Below are 6,524 nucleotides of genomic sequence, written 5' to 3' on the forward strand. Positions count from 1 at the left end.
TTCATACGTTTTCCTTCAAATATCCTTTCCCTACACCCCTTTATACTTCATCGCATGAGCCCCCCGCCATTCTGTTTGTCTTCAGTCAAAATGATCTCCTCTGAAATAATGCTCCATTTGACCTGTTTTATTTCTGTTGAGATTTCAAAGTGGCACTGCAGCCAACATCATATGCAAGGTCTTCAGTGCTGGAATGTAAGTAACTACTACAGTACATTTCAGCACTAAATATTGTAGTTTTTACTCCACTGCATTTATTTGACAGCTTTAGTTACTAGTTACTTTGCAGATTTAGATTATTAATACAAATAATGAATCAATGACTAAATTATGATATACTTTATGCTACCCAGCAGTATATGATGTGTTCACCTCTTTAATGTTGCAGCCGGTAAAGGTGGAGCAAATTACTTTTTATGAGTACTTTGCTCCACCTTAAACAGCTACAACATTAAAGAGATGAACACATCATATTCTGATGCTAAAACTTTTGACAGATTTTAAATACAGGAATTTACTTGTAATAAAGTATTTTTACACTGTGGTACTGCTACTTTTCTAAATGCATTTTCTAAAGATCTTAATCCTACTTCCACTTCTGATGGCATTCAAGACAGCCGGACAGGGGGCGTAACGGTGGCCTAACCAGCAGCGTGCGTACCATGACGGCAAAGTCCTCACTGCAGCAGCCTGGGTCAAAAAAATGTAAAGATAATGTATGAGCTGCTTTTTATTTAGAGTTGAACTTATGTCTTTAACTTCATGTTTTCTGGTGTTGCAATTTAAATGCTGTTATCACAGTGGCGCTTCTACACCACTTTGTAATTACCTCATCCTAGAGTCACAATGTAATGTAGCTCCAAAACAGGTCTGAACTAAATAGAAAAGTGTATTACTTTCCAGAGGGCTACACAAATCAGCTCAACTCAACTAAGCTCAAATCAAATCAAATCAAATCAAATCAACAGTCACCTCACTGTAAACATGAGTGTAAAGGTGAGAGAAAATCTTTCTCCTCAAGAATGTATCTGCTTAACCAATGCAACTGTCTCCACAAATGTAATAGGCCCAATCTGTTACAATCCCAGGTAGTGACAGACTGGCCACTGGGAGAAACGCTGAGAATATATCCTAGATAGCATCACACTGGCGTCCAGCACCACCGCAAGGAATCTTGGAGTTATTTTTAACCAGGATTTGTCACTTAACTCCCACATCAAACAAACTTCTAAGTCTGCCTTTCTTCACCTCCACAACATTGCGAAAATCAGGCACTCCCTTTCCATAAAAAGATGTAGAGAAACTAGTTCATGCATTTGTTACTTCTAGGTTAGATTACTGCAACTCCTGACTCTCAGGCTGCAACAAGTCTCTAAGGACCGCTCAGCTGATTCAGAATGCTGCTGCACGTGTATTGACCGGCACTAAGAAGAGAGATTATATTACTGCCATATTAGCTTCTCTGCACTGGCTCCCTGTAAAATCCCGAACAGAATTTAAAATCCTTCTTGATAAAGGGGCTGGCCCGTAGTTATGCTGCTATAGGCCTAGACTGCCGGGGGCCCTCCCATGATGCACTGAGCTCTCTCTCATCTCTCCTTGCTAACATATTCATATTCCATTAATGCATATTAGTAACTCAGCATCTTCTCTCTCTCTTCAGGTTTTTCCTCACCTCTGTAACCCTGTTGCTTTTTCATGCGGGAGATGTTGGTCCATGGATTTGGCCAATATCTGTTGGGTTTCTGTAAAGCACCTTGAGATAACGTTTGTTATGATTTGACGCTGTACAAGTAAAACTGAATTGAAATCATGATGGTCCGTGAGCTTGCAGGCCCTCGAGTTGCAGTTTCCTTCTATTAATGAAGATCATGATCGTTGAAGATTTTACACAGAAATATGCCATTCTAAACGCTACAACATAACTTAGCCATGTGTAATGTTGTCATGTTGGGCTGAAATGATATCAAAGACAGAATAACAGAATTCAAATGCTGAGGACAGTTATTTTTACTCCTGTGTATCATAGGAATTAGTTACACCACAGCTCTTGCCTTCAGATGACTGGGGCGCAGCGTCCTTTGAGCGTGTCGACCTTCACTCACCGGCTCTCTGATTTTACGCCCAGCCTCTCCCCCTCCCCCTAAAACTAGTTTCTTAAGTTGCCATCAGGGTGTGTGGCATCGCACAAACAGGGCTGTACCCTCCAGCTAAAAGCTTGGCAGAGGTCATTTATTTACTAAGTTCCCTTTTATTTGATGTTTTTATACTCCATGTATGCGTGATTGTGCATAGATTTCATACTTTTCATGCATGTATTTCTTCAGCACTTGCTCCAGTCTGCCTCTCTTTCTGTGTGTGTGGCATTGTGTTCAGCCTGTGCCTGGGTTTTCTGGTCCAGGTCCAGTGGGTCCTGTCCCTGTGTGCCCACCCATCTTCTAATCCCACTGGTCCATATCAGCTGTCGTCTGCCTCGCTGTTTCTCGCAGCTGCAGCCTGTTCAGTCTTTATCTCAGCAGTATATTTACCAGTCCCTCTCCACTAGTCCTTCACCAGATCATCTCATGCGATCCTGGCCAGTGTCATCCCAGCTTTGTCTCTGTTCTGTTTATTATGTTAAATCTGAAAAGGTTTGTTGAATATAGAGCTCTTTCACAGCAGCCATTTTGACATGAAATAGCAGGTTAATTACAGGTGTTACTATTGACATTAATTAAGGATTTGTTCCATTCAGATGCAGTCTTTCCAGTGAGCCAGTATGAATAAAAGCTGGACCCTGACTCTGTTAGACCTGCTGTAAATGGAAAAGAACCTTAATTTGATGTCATCAGTCATGCCTTTGTTTCCTAACAGAAACAGAAGAATAAAATGACATATACTGAGATCATTTTGAATCCTCAAATTAATTCTGACTGAATGAAGTCTGGGACAGTGGGTGTTCTCAGTATGTGTGTGTTGAGCCACACAGGCCTGTTAATGCCTGAGCAGGTCCAGAGATGGACCCACCCATAGCACATTGTCTCTCTCTGGCCGTTCCTTCTTTCTTCCATCTTCTCCCTGGTTGGTGTCTTGTAGTCCAGTCATTTTAGGCCAAAATTGGGGTCAACCTAGGACAAATTGCAAGAGAAGCAAACTCAACTGATTTTGTATCCTCAGTATGTCCTGAGTGAGGGAAAAAAAGTCCCAAGGAATCCCACCTATATATGACCATATAATACCAGAAAACATCCAGTTACTACATATATACATGTGTGTATATGTGTATATATACTGGACTAGATATAACTTACTTACTTATAGTTATATGGAACTTACTTTATATATATAGTAACCTTTTAATTCACTGTTTAAATATCTGGCATTTATTCCAATTAGCGCATATCAAATCAGATAATGTGTGATATGCATGTGTAAACACAATTCAAAGAACTTGTAACTGACTTTTTTCTTGTCTTTGTGTGTGTAATCAACTTGTGAATTTTTATAGTGATATCTGAAAGTAAAATTTTGAACCCCATTCACCTGTGTGTTAAAAAGGACGTTTCTTGGTATTATATGGTCATATATAGGTGTGATTCCTTGGGACTTTTTTTCCCTCACTCAGGACAAACTGAGGATACAAAATCAGTTGAGTTTGCTTCTCTTGCAATTTATCCTAGGTTTTTTCATAAAATGACTGGACTATTGTCCACTAGGTTCAGAAATGTAGTTTCAAGTCATGTGGACATGCAAAGGTAAACTGAGAGAACGACAGATGTTTTTTTTTGTTTTGTTTTTTTTTCAGCCCCAAACTGAGTATTTTATGTAAAGAGCAGAGATCAGAGTGTTTTCCCTGGACTGATAAGTGTCCTCTGCATGTGTGGACCTCTTTCTGGTCAGGACTCCGCCCTGGTCTGAGGCGAAGGGTGAAGCTTGGAGATAAACTTGAGACCAGCCACGCTTGTGTTCTTTGCGCTGTTTGTGATTAAATTATTAAAGGGGTAATAACTAAGCTTTTTACAGCCCCATAGCACAAAATGACCAATATATCTGCTGGAAAGTTTAATAGAGTTGTTGACCAGATTAGTATTTTATCTCTCTCAACTACACAGAGCAGACAAAACTGCCCGGTCATCAGTAGGAAGAACGATTTTACTGCAACAGACAGTAAGCAACAGTGTTAGTAACCTATTGTAATCAGTAACATAGTAAAACAGATGGCTCTTGAGCACAGTGCAGCTCTTTGAAACTGTTGCATTCAGTCTCTACAGAGGGATTTTCTTAGCCCCAAGCTGTAAAGTGAGCACAAGATAACAAAACATAACAAAGACAAGGGAAACCCTTCCTTGAATTTGAAAACGCAGCCTGAATTATTTAAAACCGCTGCAAACATGCCAGCTAGTGTTAAATGTGTCAGTTGCTGGACTCTGTGGCCTTGCTCTGTCAGGACTGAGGCTGTTCCACTTTCATTTAATGGACCTTAACTGTGATTTTGAATGTTTGGCCTGTTTACTACAATTTCCCCACATCTTACTTTGCAACAAACCATTTTGCAAATCATGCAGGTTTCACAACACATAATCAAAATCCCTCAAATCTCACATTTGAATGCTTGATTGAAAGACCCACTTTACAGTGTTTTGCTTCTGTGGCTAACAAAGTCATGAACATTCATAAACCACAGAACTGATAATTGGCTGTGGAAAGCAAACGTTTCCCTGGGGACTATTTTCTGGCCGAGGACCACAGGGAGAGGAGACCCCTTCATGGCCAGCCTGGTGAGCAATAGGAGCTGACTCAATGAGCAAATTACAAACAATACAGTCATGTTGTAGGGTGTGATAAAGATAGGTAGGTCAAGTAGGTAGGCTGGTGCAAACCCAAGTAGAAGCTTATGACTTTACAACACACAACATGCAGGAGATACAAACTCTTTAACATCCTGTAGGGGAAGGTTTTGAAGGTTTTCACCCAGTCGAACTCTCATTTATCAGTCTGGTCTGATACGAGTATCTAGGTCACATTCTTTGGTTCAGGTTATTGGTCTTGTTCAGTCAGCCTGAACAGAAATCATCACAGCCGCCAGTGGTGCAGGACATACTGACCATGTGATAAGTAATTATATATTAATCATAGTTATTTTCAGTGAAACAGCAATAGAAATTAATAAATCTAAATATAACTGCTGTTTTAATATGTTGATGAAGGGAAAAAAATGGTCTCACTGTGTTCATGGTGTTATTTAGCAACTTTTAAAATGCATGTATCCCACAGGATCCACTGCCAGATAAGGAAGTTAACCATTGTGAAGAATTGACAATTTAGTTTCAAACTGGAGGACATGTTAATATTCACTGCAAAAACAGATCAAAACAGCTATTATCATGCACAGCTATTTACATTATTACAGTATAACCATATATTTTCCTGCGGGGCATCACAGTCAGCTCATTTAATGGCAAAAGAAAGGCGAGTAAGGGAATCACAGAGAGGATGAGAGTGCTAGAGGAGATGCCTGCAAGCTCTTCAGACTCACACTCTAGTGATGAAGATAAAGAGTTCATTTTCAGACCATCAGAGATAGAGTCAGCAGGTGAGGAAGAGGAGGGACAAAATGAATATAGAGAGAGAAAGTGATATACAGTAGTGTGCAGTGATAATGATCTCTGTGATGATATTAACAGCGCTAGAAAAGAAGACATGAAAGTATCAACTATTAACTACTATTTCTAGACACCTGTGTGAAAATAGTCTGATTGGTCGTGTCGCTGCAAAAAAAAAAAAAAAAAATTAGAGCTGCCACCATCAAAAGAAGACTTGAGTTTGCCAAGAAATTCAAGGATTGGACACCAATGGAATGGGAACAAGTTCTTTGGACTGGTGAATCAAAATTCGAAATTTTCTCATCCAAGCGCAGAATTTATGTGCGCCATAGAGTTGGAGAACGTTGATTGTTTGAACCCTTCAGTAAAACATGGAGGTGGCAGTGTTATGGTTTGGGTTTCAGTCCACTCAAAAGGAGCTGGTGATCTCATAAAAATCAACAGAATCATAAATAACAAGTATCATAGATAGATGGATAGATAGAACAATGCTACTTTTGATGTGGTTGCTATTCACTTGGTAGAACTGGATTGGTGGAAGTTAAGGTTGTGGTAGACCTACACACTGATAGAAATGATAAAATCTACCTGTAAAAGTAGTAAAACAAAATGGTCAGGTAAACAAGGAAGCATGGAAATATGACTTGGCCCACAAGCTTGTTGAGTGTCTCTATATATAACAGCTTTACAGAAAATAAACAACCTTCTACCAAGCCAGCTAGTCGTGTGGCTCACAGGGTGAAGCCATAGTAATGCTAGGTGGTCGGCTGCTTCAGGCTACAGATAAAGGTATTAGATGAGGGAGACTAGGGGATGAGAGTTGGTAGACGTAAATCCCTCCTCCTCCATATAAAGATGATTTGATTCAGAGCTGCACAGGATGAAGTTGAAGGAAAGGAGGAGGATTATGTAAAATAGATATAATTTAAGGAAAAGTCAGAG

This window comes from Myripristis murdjan, chromosome 18, assembly GCF_902150065.1.
Source record: "Myripristis murdjan chromosome 18, fMyrMur1.1, whole genome shotgun sequence".
NCBI lineage: Eukaryota > Metazoa > Chordata > Actinopteri > Holocentriformes > Holocentridae > Myripristis > Myripristis murdjan.